The 16,339-nt window shown below is 44.4% G+C and overlaps 1 protein-coding gene across 3 annotated transcripts in view; it reads right to left on the bottom strand.

The window, feature by feature from the left end:
• The window catches only part of LOC144828496 (CMP-N-acetylneuraminate-beta-galactosamide-alpha-2,3-sialyltransferase 1-like), a 363,670-nt gene that overhangs the window by 238,182 nt on the left and 109,149 nt on the right, over nt 1–16,339 (bottom strand). The gene's annotated exons all lie outside the window — the stretch shown is intronic.

Raw genomic sequence — 16,339 nt, 5'->3', positions numbered from 1 at the left:
GTATTTATTTTTGTAGCAATTGTGGCATGCTGCACTTTAAATGAATATGTTTAAAAGTAAAGTGCGCCATACTGCTATTGTTACAGTAGTTAATTGTGGCTGTGTTAACAATTGATGTGTGCACAGATGGCTGGTGGTGAGTGTGTCTGTAGAAATTGTGCACTGATGGCTTGTAGTGTGTTTGCCTGGTGGAAGTGTGCACTGCCAGCTGGTGGTGGTTGTGCCTGGTGGAAGCGTGCACTGACGGCTGGTGGTGTGTGTCTGATGAATGCGTGCACTGACGGCTGGTGGTGTGTGTGTGTGCTTGGTGAAAGCGTGCACCTACAGCTGGTGGTGTGTGTGTGCCTGGTGAAAGCGTGCACTGGTGGCTGGTGGTGTGTGTGTGCCTGGAGAAAGCGTGCACTGACAGCTAGTCGTGTGTGTGTGCCTGGTTAAAACGCGCACTGACGTCTGGTGTTGTGTGCCTGGTGGGAGCGTGCACTAACGGCTGCTGGTGTTTGTGTCTGGTGAAAGCGTGCACTGGCGGCTGGTGGTGTCTGTGCTTGGTGAAAGTGTGCACTGACGGTTGGTTCTGTGTGTGGTTGTGTGTGTGTGGTTGTGTGTGGATGTATGTGTGGTTGTATGTGTGGTTGTATGTGTGGTTGTGTGTGTGGTTGTGTGTGTGGTTGTGTGTGTGTGTGTGTGTGTGTGTGTGGTTGTGCGTGTGTGTGTGTGGCTGTGTGTGTGTGGGGCGGTTGAGGGGGCAGATAATCGTAATGTTTTCAGCTCTGAGGAGCCCACAGTTTATGCTCATATTCTGAAGCATGTGCTTCCAGAGTCTCTGCTCCCCCTTGATGGTCGGTCTGAGTTTTACTTTGCACTGCTGTTAAGCCTCAATAAATCCCAGGCACACTTCCGCTTTGCATCTATCGCCACTGGGAAAAAGCAGTGTACCAGTACATTGATTAATTGGCCGGCTGATGGAGACCCTCCTGTGAAATCTAAAGCATTTAATAAAATAACCCTCATGTTAGCTCTTAAAGTGACCCTCACATTATATCCTCAAATGACCTTCACATGAGATAATAATGTGACTCTCCAGTGAGACCCGAGAGCTAGCCTCTTGAGATCCAAGGGTGATTATACCTGAGATGCCAAAAGCAGCTGCTGTGACATGTCCAGGAGCCACCTAAATTACCCAACTGTATTTACAAAAACTACCTAAATGTGAGAAAATAGATGCAAAATAGGTCATGTGCGAGACCCCGACACGCCGCCTCTACACTAGACGATTACAAAAGTATCCACATGTCTATTTCTGAGCTTTTAAACTCTCCTAACATAGAAATAGTGGTCTAACTAGAACATTATATCAAGTACCACTGGAATTATGTGGCAGTGATGGACCAAATTATGCTGCTAAATTATATGGCAAGAAAAGGCAAATTATGCGGCATAATGCAACACATTTTGTTATATTACTTAACTATTTTGTCTTTTTTACTCACGGTAACACCATCTGGGCAAAGATTTCACCTTATTAGCAGTACCTATTTAACATCCAAATGCACCAATAAACAAATGAAAGATAACTAGTCAACTATTATAGAAGGTCTTCCACTGTCCTTGAACTCATCGTCAAGCTTTAGTGAGGCTTTAGTGAGCTAGAAGCATGTAGGGCTAGGAGAAAGCAGCTGTGTGCAGAGCGAGGCGCTACGGGAGATAGATGTACAGAGAAGGAGAAGAGACGCCTTGTGCGCAGAGCCATCAGGAAGGAAGCGAGGACTCATGGCATCACCTTACATTACACTCTTCGTTTAATGCCGTCCACATCAGCAGAGCAGAGGCCTGTAGAGAGGTCCTGGCAGGCTCGTCTCAGCTCCCTGAATACTGGAGGGGGGGGGAGATGCCTGGCTCTGGCTCAGCCCAAGGTCCTGTTGGCACCTAGAGCCCATGACGAGCTGAGCCTCCATGTGGCATTGCCTGCCCCTCTCCCCTTACCCCAGTATGCGGTGTAATGGCCAGACCTGCTGACTTTAGAACTGGGAATGGGGTTCGAGTCCTATAGTTCTGGACGAATAAGCTAATATTCCCAGGACAATAAAAAAGAATGTGACCTTGTGTAAGGTAACTGGAATGAATGACGCCCCTTAACAGGAGACACGCCCATCCAATACCTGCCCTCTCTGAAGAGAGCACGCAGCGTTGGTCAGCTATGTGCGAGTGTGTGAAGGGGTGCACAGCGCTGGACACTCACCGAAAGAACATGTATTAGAGAAAAGCGGTGAGGGGTGACCACCTGAGCGAACGAAAGGCAAAAACAGGGGCTGTGTAGAAGCAGGCAGGGAGAAAACAACAAGCGATGCGCGCTCTGTGCTGGGGGAGGGCCATTAAAGGAAGGGGGCGGAGAGGAGCCTGTGAGAACTCTCGCTGAAAGTTCAAAGAAAAGCGGAGATCAAAGGAAGGGTGGGAGGGACATTGGCGAGCGAGCATATGGGGGGGTGCAGGGGTGTGCAGCCTGGTGGCTGAAAGCGTGTGGCAGCAGAGGAGGAGCGTGGCACGCGCGCATGAAGTGTCTGGTGGCAAATGGAAGCTGTGCACAATGTGTGTGGTTGTGCTCACATGCACTGTACCCAATCTGCATTTTAGGAGCACTTTTCAAAGCCCTTACTTTATATCTCGCAAACATTGCTAACGCAATGGCTCAGCGATACCTAAAAATGTTACAGGCCCTAACGTTTTGCATAGGTTAGTGACTTTATTGAGAAATCAAATAATCCGTTCAGTTGAGTTCAAAGTAAAGCAACTCCACAGCATCAGACGTGTTATGAACAGACAAAAAGAGACCTTTAATTTTTTTCCTGTTTGAAAAACCAAGCAATCTAGTTGTTTTTGGGTATTCTTCAATTGATATTTCTTTCCTGCATTTACAAAGTGCTTTGAACTCGAGTTCCAAAGCCTCTTCAGTAGCAACAATCAGTATAATTAAAAGGCTCACATTGACTTTAGAAAGATTAGATACAATGCGAGGATGAAGCTGGAAAGAAGAGTGGATTAATGCAGCCAACGCAGGGCTCTCACTTTTCCCAACCTAATGAATGCATGCTTGCCACTTGCAGATTCAGAAGATGCGGGGCTATGAACTATTTCACTGCCCACAAGAATCATTCCCAGTGTGCAGGCCACATTATAGGCCTGGGCAGCATTTTGATTTATGCCAGAGTAATTTTAGGGATTCTCTATTACTCTTTTACGTAGAATTACCGATAATTTTGCACTTAATTTTCATTGCCTAATTAAGAATAATTTGGTGGTTGCCGGTCCTGGCAGGTGAGCAAATTTATCAAACTCACATGGCTGCTCATGCTTGCCATTTGTGTTCTGCTGCATTTAACTCTGTTTCTTAGTGCAAAAAGCAATCACATGTGCATTTTGTACATGAGCGTGTATTTTAGCACTTATACAATTGCGATGAATGCTGGTAGTAATCTGGGGAAAAAATCAAATCCCAAGAGCACATTTAGCGAGCAAGAGTGGCTGTTTTATTTGTGTTCTTTTGCATTTAGCCCTATTTCTTAGCTAAAAATGCACTGTTGCATTCATTTTGGAAGCGAGGAAACATTTCTGCAATACGAAATAGTGCTAAATGCAGAATTACTCTTCCTGCATCATTCAAGCATAATCTCGTGGAATTCTTAGGTAATTCCATAAGATTATTCTTTGCAGAATGATGTGATTTACACCCACCCCTACCACATACCTGGCTGTGTGAAGGTGCACTTCCCTTACAGAAATGCATGAACTGTTCACTGGATGCAGAGGCCTTTATGAATCCCGCCTTGCCTCTATTTCCTACATTTTCCAGAACATTACATAACTATTTAGTTATGTGAGGCATGCCCTACAAGCAAGATGTAAACCCTTGGAGTAAAAAAACTGTAAGTCCTTCACAATGGCGGACTTACTACTGAGGGCATTGGCATGCATAAAAATATAAAACAGACCATCGGTCTGCACATAACTAGATGGCAGAACATGAGTGGAGAGTTCAGGAAAAATACAGGTCCCTAAAGCAAAGAGCAACAGGCAGGACTGCATTTGTCTCAGGCAGCATCACTATCAGCTCTAGTGCAGGAACTGAGTTTCTCCATAGAATGCCATGTCTGGTGAATGATGGTGGGGAGGACTCTGAGCACCGGGGCGGTATCAAAGCATGGGAGGCTGGTGTGGCCGGGTCCAGCGAAGAATTTCAATGTCCAATCATCGCCAGCCACACTCAATGGTCAGCAGTGCTTAAAATGGAAAAATAGAAGTGCAGGTACTCTGTAGCAGAGTACCTGCTTGTTTCTGAGAAGTGCCGGTACTCTCCAATTAAAAGTATATAATTTCTCTTGAGAAGTGCCGGTACTCTCCCTCTCAAATTAAAAAAGTGGCGGTACTCCGTACCGGACAGTACCAGCCCATTTAAAGCACCGATAGTCAGGCTATCAACCTCCAGTGCTGGCTGCACCTTCTCTTTTCAGGGAAAGTTTGGCTGACAAAACAAGAGATGCACATTCATTGGATGCAATATTAATGGAAATGGGTCAGGTGCCATATAAAGGGAATGCAGCAGTTTTTAGGTCTCGCCTCTCCAATCCCGAAAGGATGATAGGCGAGATTTATAGTAAGCAGACCTAAAAATTCTACCCACTGCAGATCGCGTACAGTTCATGTGAGCCAGGCGCGTGCACAGCAATTCGCTCACCCCTACCCCTCCCACAAAGCAAGACAGGCCAAGATCATCAAAGCGAACGCGGCTGCTCTGATTCCACGCCCCCCGCTTCAGACTTCAAAGGAAGGCGCTCCCCCGCCACAGCAATGCCGAGAGCTTGTTGCTTTATTGCTCTCACTTGTTTGAAAAGCATTTCTCCTTTGCTCACGTCTTTCGTCAGTCTTGTGGGCGCAAAGCAGAGACGAGTGAATTCACAGTTCTGTTTCAGCAGTTATATACTAAGATGTGGGAATGTCTAGGGGGATGGCGTTAGAAAACACTGCTCCAAATTCGGCTTTTGTATTTAAATACACTTTACCTGACTTTTATGGGTTTTGCAACAGGAAAGAGGAAATTTTTCAAATTTGAAAATGCGTATTAAAGTGAGCCCTCTAAATGAGAGTAATTTTAGTGCTTCGTATGCTTTGTGCTGGTGGTCCCATTCCACTCTGCGTATGTAGCTGATTATTTTCGGTGGCCATTGCCGATATCGCATCAACTTTACACTTACTTCGATGTAAATAGTTAGCGGAGTCTGCACTGACTTGTAGCAAACCTCAGTAGCAGTAGTTTGTTTCTCAATTAGTATAATAATCGTTCTCCATAAATGTTGTTCTCCGTGCAGGCACTGCACGTGAGCACAGGGGCACATAAACACATTTGGGCAGGGAGATATAACTTCATTTAGTGGGAAAACATTTTGAATGTGCTTTCAATAGTATGCTGCCCGCGATTAATAGACTGTCCGAATAAGATGCTAACTTCAACTAGTGAATATTATTCTGGCCAAATAAGATTGTAACATAGGTCTACGAATCAGATGCTAAGTTGTGCATCTTGTATCGCTTTGGTGAGCAATAGCTTACTTTAACAACAATAGTCTGTTTTTATGTACTGCATGCTTCTTTTGTTTGTGATTCTACGTGGTGATATAATTAACATTTAGAATTACTCAAATTAACTATACTCGGTTTGTCAACTTCAAAATTATGCAGATGTGACGAGTCTCTACCCAGATTCAAAACGTTTTCACACTAGTGATTTTATTACAAGACCAGATACTCCTATAATGCAACTCGCATAGTCCTGCTCTCCCAGTCTGCAGGTGGATCTGGCACAGTGCATGTGCCTCAGGCGTGCACACCATCTGTCCGCTTGCAGGCTTTGGGAGCATTTTCGCGTCCGCTTTGATGTTCTCAGTGAGCCGCTTGGCCACTGAGAACATCAAAGCGGCCGTGAAATTGCTCACCATTTGCCTCCCACTTCTTGCTTGTCATTATCAGCATTGGCGCGCAGTGTGCCAGAAGGAGGCTGCATATGTTTCTAAACACACATCAATATTTATTGCAGCCAGTGAAAAATGTACTTCAAAACATCACCTTCCTCTCTAGCCGTCCCCATACCTTTATTTTCTACTCTCTAAAAGCTTTAATCATATTTAGTCATTGGTAGAACTCCAATTGCATGACCATGCATTCCTATTCCAGACTCCTTGTTCAGACGTACCTCCGCCTCATGGTCTTGGTCTTCCTTTATTGCACGTCACTTCCACTCCTGTGGCAGAACTGTGGGACCTGTATGGTGAGTCTAGAATCAGAGGAGCTTAGAGGCAGGCTGTATGCTTCTGAAGTTGTCTTGCCCAGCTAGCCCCTAGTATCTGAAGTGTCACCTTCCTATGCAGTACGCCTCCGGTTCAGTTTTGCATGCAACAGTGAGGCCTGTGTTCTGTGTGCTCTTGTGGCACACACCTGCTGCGTTAGCATCTCTCTTCATCTATTTCCCTACTTATGGGCTACTATCCTTATTGAAGGCTAGTTTGCAGTGTTGCAAACTCGCATATCCACTTTACGACTCAAACTTTTTAAGTCCTCCCATACGCCATATTAATGACTATCTGCATCACAATACTCTTTGTCCCTAGTTTACCCGTTTCCTGTTTTTGTTAATAGGTTCCCACTCATAAACCACCTTTATACGTGGCATTCAGCAGAGTCCTGATTTGCCATAGGTTTTCTCATCTGTATTCTTTTTCTCTTTTTGCATAGCAGATGCATGTTCAATTTATGCCTCATAACCCGGGATTTATTCCATTCAAACTAGCATCTTAGAAGTGTCTCTCAGTGCAGATGAATCAGTTTTTACGTGGCTTTGTTTCTGGGTTTATGGTCTTGTCCGTGACTTTCTGAGATCCATCACTCCACGGGGTACCATAGTGCCAGTCTACAGCTTTGAAACGCGAAACAGTTCCAGACTATCTAAGCGGCCCTCAATCACATTCTTTCTGCCTCGCCACTGAGCTAAACCGTGCCTACCCGGAGCCTTGAGCTTCTTCAGCGCCTTTCCAAATCTGCCTTTTCTGTGCGGTTGCACACTGACTTCCAGGCAGATATCCACAAGCTAAATACTGTCTTTCACAATAAAGACAGCAGACGCCTAATCAGAGCAGGCCATCTTTGTTATGGTCCCTTTAGCCAGGATTAGTCCAGGCCCTCCCATTCCTACTTTACGGAGATGGAAGCTAGTGTATGTGGGGATTTTGCGTGCTTTTACAATGGGCCTTTGCTAGAGTGCTAAGCGGCCATTCTCAATGCTGCTAGTTGCTCAGCTTGTCTTTGGACTTTATGCTTGCTTGCTCTTACTTGGATGAGAGAAAAGGTTTATGTTGGCAAGAAAGCTCTCTATCAGTGTAATAGTGCATACCTGGTCATAGTTTTTGCTTCAGATATTGACACTGATGCTCAGTGCATGTTACTGCAAGTCCAGTTTGACCTGCACTGTTTTTAGATAATCGCCCTTCTGGCCAGCTGTGTTCCATGCATACAAGGCCACTTTTTCATCAGTTTACATTAGCCACAGAGTTAGCTACCATTATATATGTGCATACTAAAATCCACCTCCAGGCCATTCAGGAACTAGATAATGCGAGGGAAGTGCGCAACAGCCTCCAAGACGTGCAGAAATGGATGAAGAACAATTGATTCTGCCTGATCGGCACCAAAACGAATTTCGTACTTATTGGCCCTGAAAAGCCTGGACACTGATTATGATCTGACCCCGGTCTCTTCGCCCTCCTTCCACTCTGTTAAATCAGTCTGAAACCAGGGAATAGTTCAACCCCCCCACATACCCCCACCCACACACAACCCCCCACACACACACAACCACACACACACCCCCACACACACAACCCCACACACACACAACCCCCCAACACACACAACCCCACAACCACACACAACCCCCCACACACACAACACCCCACACACACATACACACAACCCCACACACATACGCAACCCCCCACACACACACAACCACACACACACCCACACACACACACCACACACACAAGTACACACACACACACACAACCACACACATACCACGCACACACACACACACAACCACACACACACACACAACCACACACACACACACACAACCACATACACACGCAACCCCCCCACACACACAACCCCACACACACAGAACCCCCCCCACACACACAACCCCCCACACACACAACCCCACACACAACCACACACACACACACACAACCCCACACACACACAACCCCACACACAACCACACACAACTACACACAACCACACACACACACACACAACCACACACACAACCACACACACCACACACATACCACACACAACCACACACACACCACACAATCACACACACCAGACACAACCACACACACAAATACACACAACCACACACACCACACACACACAACCACACACACACCCACACACACACACAACCCCACACCCACACACACACACAACCCCACAAACACACACAACCCCACACACACACACAACGACACACCAGGATAGCAAAACATAGCATAGGAGCACAAAACACAGAACCCCCCACACACACACAACCCCCACACACACATCCCCACACACACACACAACCACACACACACACACAACCCCCCACACACACAACCCCACACACAACCACACACAACTACACACAACCACACACACACACGCAACCACACACACAACCACACACACCACACACATACCACACACAACCACACACACCACACAATCACACACACCAGACACAACCACACACACCCATACACACAACCACACACACCACACACACACAACCACACACACACCCACACACACACACACAACCCCACACCCACACACACAACCCCACAAACACACACAACCCCACAAACACACACACAACCCCACACACAACCCCACACACAACCCCACACACACAACCACACACACACACAACCCCACACACACACACAACGACACACCAGGATAGCAAAACATAGCATAGGAGCACAAAACATAGCCTAGCATAACAAAACATAGTATAGCATAACAAAACACAACAAAACATAGCATAACAAAACACAAAAAACATGGCATAGCATAACAAAACATAGCATAACAAAACAAAGCATAGCAAAACACAACAAAACATAGCATAGCATCACAAAACGTAGCATAACAAAACTCAACAAAACATAGTATAGCATAAAAACATAGCATAACAAAACATAGCATAACATAGCATAACAAAACATAACCTAGCATAACATAGCATAGCATAGCATAACAAAACAAAACAAAACATAGCTTAAGAAAACATAGCATAACATAGCAAAACAAAACATAGCATAGCATAACAAAACATAGTATAGCATAACAAAACACAACAAAACATAGATTAACAAAACACAACAAAACATAGGATAGCATAACAAAACATAGCATAACAAAACAAAGCATAGCAAAACACAACAAAACATAGCATAACACAACGAAACATAGCATAGCATAACAAAACATAACATAACAAAACATAGCAAAACGAAGCATAACACACACAACACACACACAACCACACACCCACAACCACACACACACAACCACACACACAACCACACACACAACCATCTATCTGTCTATCTATCTATTGCCCTGACTCTATCTATCAATCGCCCTTACTCTGTCTGCCTATATATCGCTCTCACTCTGTCTATCGTCCTCACTCGATCTATCGCCCTCACTCTATCTATCACCCTCACTCTATCGCCCTCACTCTATCTATCTATCTATTGCCTCACGCTATCTATCGCCCTCACTCTATCTATCGCCATCACTCTATCTATCTATCTATCGCCCTCACTCTATCAATCGCCATCAATCTATCTATCTATCTATCTATCGCCCTCACTCTATCTATCGCGCTCACTCTATCTATCGCTAGACACACACAAAACCACACACATAACCACACACACAAACAGACACACCACAAACACACAATCACACACACACCACACACACAACAACACACACACACAAAACCACACACACACCACTCACACACACATAACCACACACACACACAACCACACACACACCCACACACCCACAACCCCCTACACACACACAATCACACACACGCAAACCCCCCCACACACAACCCCACACACACACAACCCCCCCCACACACACAACCCCACACACAACCACACACAACTACACACACAATCACACACACCAGACAACCACACACACACACACAACCACACACACCACACACACAACTACACACACACAACCACACACACACACACACACAACCCCACAAACGCACACACACACACACACAGCCCCACAAACACACACACACACACACACACACCCACACACGACCCCACACACACAACCACACACACACACAACCCCCCCATGCACACAACGACACACCAGGATAGCAAAACATAGCATAGGAAAACAAAACATAGCCTAGCATAACAAAACATAGTATAACAAAACACAACAAAACATAGCATAACAAAACACAACAAAACATAGCATAGCATAACAAAACATAGCATAACAAAATAAAGCATAGCAAAACACAACAAAACATAGCATAGCATCACAAAACATAGCAAAACAAAAAATAGCATAACATAGCAAAACAAAACATAACATAGCATAACAAAACATAGTATAGCATAACAAAACACAACAAAACATAGATTAACAAAACACAACAAAACATAGCATAGCATAACAAAACATAGCATAACAAAACAAAGCATAGCAAAACACAACAAAACATAGCATAACACAACAAAACATAGCATAGCATAGCATAACAAAACAGCAAAATAAAGCATAACACACACAACACACACACAACCACACACCCACAACCACACACACACAACCGTCTATCTGTCTATCTATCTATCACCCTCACTCTGTCTGCCTATCTATCGCCCTCACTCTATCTATCGTCCTCACTCGATCTATCGCCCTCATTCTATCTATCGCCCTCACTCTGTCGCCCTCACTCTATCTATCTATCTATTGCCTTACGCTATCTTTCGCCATGACTCTATCTATCGCCCTCACTCTATCTATCTATCTATCTATCGCCCTCACTCTATCAATCGCCATCAATCTATCTATCTGTCTATCTATCTATCGCTCTCACTCTATCTATGGCCCTCACTCTATCTATCTATCGCCCTCCCTCTATCTATCGCCCTCTCTCTATCTATCTATCGCCCTACCTCTATCTATCTATCCCCCTGCCTCTATCAATCGCCCTCACTCTAACTATCTATCGCACTCACTCTATCGCATCACCACAGCATCACTCAGCACCACCACAGCATCACTCAGGGGCACCACAACATCACTATGCGCTACCACAGCATCACTGAACGCCACAGCATCACTCGTCGCCACCACAACATCACTCAGCGCCACCACAGCATCAATCTGTGCAACCATTCAACAACAACTGGTTCAAATATGTTCTCTCAATGTTTCAAGCTTTATTACAAATGTGACAAAAAGATGTTAATATTTCACTTCTGTTCTTGAATTTGCGTCACAATATAATACACTGAACATAATCTTCACAAAAGTTATTTACAAAAGTTTAAGCTATTGCCATAATAAATTACAATAACTTTTATTTAAGTATTAATTATTTTAAAAAAATAAAAGCCATTGTTATTTGTAATAGCAATAAATATAAGTCACGTAAATACAACACATATTGCATTACAAATGCTATAGGTGTCACATTTGCGAAAGATATAACTATTGGCATTGTAAATGACAAAGCTATTAATTTCGCTATTTTCAAAACCAACACATACAAAAAAAAATTGTCATTTACAATCCCAATAGCTCAAACTTTCCTAATGCGAGACCTATTGCATTGCAAATGCTTGTTTAACAGAGGGGCTGGGCTTGGTCTGATACTTATCATGGACCCACACCTCACTGCCAAAGCTGGCCATGGGCACTTCTGGTAAACGTTACCAGCTCTAGCAAAAAAGATGTGTGGAACTGAAGCCTGTCGTGAGCACAGAGACCACCAGTTTTTTAATGTCATTCACTGACTAGATTTAAAGAGTTGTGTGGCGTCAGCTGGGTCCCTCTCTTTGCGCAATCAACTGGGACGCAGCAACAGTATCACAGTTCACCCCCATCTGTCTGTCACTGGCCTTGAAGGGTCATCAAGATCTAGAGCCTGAGCCCTGCAGAAACAGCTGGATAGACAAACATTGGCAAAGCGAATAGTTCACCCCTTTTCCTGCCGATAAAAGCTGTGATAATGTAACGCCCTTACTTGATAATATGCCCCCGAGTGTCTGTTTCAGGTGGAGGATTCGCTAAAGAGAGAAACAGTGGCAAACAATGCATTGTGTGACATCTCGCCCTGCCAGCTGCCAAAAAAATGACAAATAAAATGAAATAACCCTGGGCGAAGGACTTCGCAAAGCCTACGGAGTGGGCGTAGTGTTGCCTACTTCGCCCTTTGCAAAGTAGGCGTAGCAGGCAACACTACGCCCACTCCGTGGGCGTAGCGAAGTTGCCTGCCACCCGCCTCCCTCCCGCCCTCCCCTACATACCTAATTTTTGTAAAAGCTGAAATAAAAGTAAATAAAAGGCACTTACCTTATCCGCTGCGTCCTGGGGCTCCCACTGCTCGTTCGCGCCGCCGTCTTGGATACCAATGCGCATGCGCGGCCGCCCGCGCATGGGCATTTCTCGCGTGCGTCTTCCAGAGCAGACGTGCCTCGTTAGCAGGACGTCCTCTACCCCTGCCCTTGAGGGCCGTGGAGGCAACATATCTGGTATGAGGAAAACATTCAAGGGAGAACAGTTCCTAGAGTTCTGCAGCCGGAGACACATGCAGAGCTGCGAATCTGATGTAGGAAGACGCATACCGGGGAGGACAGGCGTTGCAGGAGGTTTGCTGCATACAAAGCCTGTAGAACTGTGAAGCTGATGTAGGAGGGCACGCGTGGGGAGGACAGACATTGCACAGAACGCATACAGAGATGTGCATCCTATGTAGGAGGGTGCAGGCAGGGGAGGACATGCATGAGTTTTGCAGCACAGGAAGCATGAAGCGGAGCCGGCGCTGGGCATGGGCAGTGTGTTCAACTGCCCAAGGCCCCGCAGTCAGCTCTCCAACTTCGGGCTCGCACCAATGCGACACAGTCAGGCCACGGCATGAAAGATGCCATGTTGCAAGTGCACCACCTTAGGGAGGCCCCTCCCCTGGCCTCACTGGTATGGTGTAGGGGGCAAACCCGGGTGTGGGGGGCAGTGCCAGTTGCAAGAAAGCACATTCCTCAGTTTTGTCCTGCAATTAGGCCTCCTCCACCCCACACCCCGGGAGGACTATTGCCACTTTTTAGCTCCCAGGCAGTCTTAACCCTCTCTTGAGATAAGCAACCCTCACACCTTCAGCCATTTATGAGCTGTTAAGAGGTGTTTGTAGGTGCCTGGGAGGTAAGGGATGCAGCCTCAGGAGCAGGGCATCTATTGAGATGCAGATAGCCCAGAATGGGTCAAGTTTATGCAAATTAGAGGGGCCTCTCGCATTCCTCTTCTGCCCAAGGTCCCCAAAAATCCTACAGCCGGCCCTGCATGCAGAGCTGTGGACCTGGTGATGGAGGGGGCATGCAGGGGAGGACAGGTGTTGCACGGAGTTGAACAACACAGAAAGCACGCAGAGCTGTGGATCTGGTGTAGAAAGGTGCATGCGAGGGAGGGCAGGCATTGCATAAGTTTTGCAGCACAGGAAGCAGGCAGCGAGGTTGATCTAGTGCATGATGGCTCATGCATGCGAGGACAGGTATTACAGGGGTTTTACAATACGAGGAGCATGCTGAGCTGTGTAACGAAGGAAAGGACTGACTTTGCTAAGGTTTTATCGCAGACACGAGTATGGAACGTCTAGTATAGCACTAAAATAGCAGTCTCTTTAGTCAGTGAGATTTATGGATGGTATCATCTCAATTATTTTCCTTGCAGTAAACCAAAAAACTCTGGGTTGATCTTAATTTTTTAACATAGCAATTGCAATTGCATTTATATAGCGCAGACTACCCCTGCGGAGGCATACAGCGCCTCACTCTGAGCAGCATACTGCTCCAGAGCCAAGATTTAGTGGGTAATCCAATGGGTGTTGGGTATTGCTTGTTGTTGTGATTAGTCTTGTGCTATAAGGCAAACCATTGTATGCATTTACTCCTGTTCTTAGAAGTGGGTTAAATTAATCTGAGTTACATGTGGACATTGGTTGGAGGATGGCATGTGAGTTTATGTATGTAGATGGTGGGGTTATTAGATGAGTAAGACGAGCATAGGTACTGTGAGGTTGCATTATAACTTTCAAAGAAGGAGAGTTTGTGATTTTTTAAATGTGTTACTTGTCTCTGAAGATAGTGCTATAGTAGGTATTTTGCTAGGCATTTGAATCACTTGAACAGTCTGTCAGCTGCTAAGTTACCAATAGACCGCCAATCTAGTCTGGTCAGCTAATCAGCTCTGGGTTTGTAAGCGTAAAGTAATAACTTAATACATGTATAGGGAAAAGTGGAGAACGTCAGGCTGCACTGGAAGGAAGCAGTAAACTCAAGATTATATCAATGTGTGAAAATATACAGGTAAATAATAAAAAAATTCGAAAACTTGATTCTGTAAATACTATAGCGAATGTCATCTGATGTTTATCCTCAAGTTTGGCTTCCAGTATTAAATACAAAGTAATGATTAATTTTGGATGCTTCTGGTTTTCATGACACAAGTGGGGGGGGAGGGGGCAGATACAGCTTCCCCAGACAGTGCAAGCATATTGCCTGCAATTGCGATTCTCCTATTTACATGACCAGAGAATCTGGATTTCATTAAAGACACGGAGGCTAACATTATGCATACAACTTTTAATGCAGTCCAAGCATAGCCGCATATGTCACAAAGCAAAAGTTCCAACTTAGAATACATATGAATCAACAATAGCATGAATCACTAGGCAATCAGCCTCTTTTAAATGTGGTGACAATGAAAAAGGAAAAGTCCAAACAAATCCAATGAAACATCAAACTTGAAGAAGGATGACGGAAGAAAACACCATCCACGATTGATCCACAGGTGTGAAATCAAGAAGACAAGTTATCTGCAAGGCAAAGAAAGGTTGTTAATAAATCCCAATAAAAGTATTAAGGACAAAAATAATAAACAATCATCTAAATAACAATTCCTGACAAAGGAAAGGATGTAAGTAATCCTGCAAAGGAAAATAATGTTTGTTTGTAAGTAAAAAATTCAAATAAGCATATCATAACATATATTATATATATATTATATCATTTAATCAACCACCCAGGGAAGGGTGGGAGGGATAATGTTAGCCTCCGTGTCTTTAATGAAATCCAGATTCTCTGGTCATGTAAATAGGAGAATCGCAATTTCATTACAAGACCGGAGGCTACCATTATGCATGTTGGTAGCCATGTAAATCAACATCAGACATGTGAGAAACAGGTTTGCAATAACGATGAGCAAAGGTTCTAGAATTAGACCAATCAGCAGCCTTTAGAATATCATCTAACTTACCACCTGAGCAGAATGACTTACTGGCCATTGCGCCTCTAATAGAATGTGGTTTAAAAATATTCAGATTGATTCCAGGAAGTTTCATGACTGTTTTAACCCATCCAGCAATAGAGCTAGAAGAAATTCCTTTATGGGGTTTAACAAAAGAGAGGAGTAACTGAGATACATTCAAAGGACGAAGAGAGTTCATTCTCACATCATATTCTTTCATACATTGAACAACACAGAGTTTAGTGCAAGTATCAAAACGAGGATAGAAAATAGAATCTGACATGGTTTTAGTTCTTCTATGTATTTCAAATTTGACTCCAAACATATCGTAAGATCTAAAAGAAATATCTAGAGCTTTAACATCAGAGACTCTAATGCATGAAATTAAGCAAAGAAGAGTAGCTAATTTGATAGAAAGATTCTTCCTGCTGAGAAGAGAATTAACTGGCCAAGAACAAAAAAGGTCAAGAATTAAATTAACATCCCAAAGAGATTGATAGCTAGGTTGAGGAGGTCTTCTCTTAAGTATTCTACAAATATTAGGATTTTTACCTACCGTTTTATTGTTAATTAGAGAATGTCCTGCAGAAATAGCAGATCTAAAACAATTGAGAGATCTGTAACTTGAACCTCTATCGAATTGTTCTCCAAGAAAATTAACTATATC

Source organism: Lissotriton helveticus, chromosome 4_1 (genome assembly GCF_964261635.1).
Source record: "Lissotriton helveticus chromosome 4_1, aLisHel1.1, whole genome shotgun sequence".
Classification (NCBI taxonomy): Eukaryota; Metazoa; Chordata; class Amphibia; order Caudata; family Salamandridae; genus Lissotriton; species Lissotriton helveticus.
The sequence above is the reverse complement of the archived record's forward strand: the minus strand, read 5'-3'. Positions and strand labels throughout refer to the sequence as shown.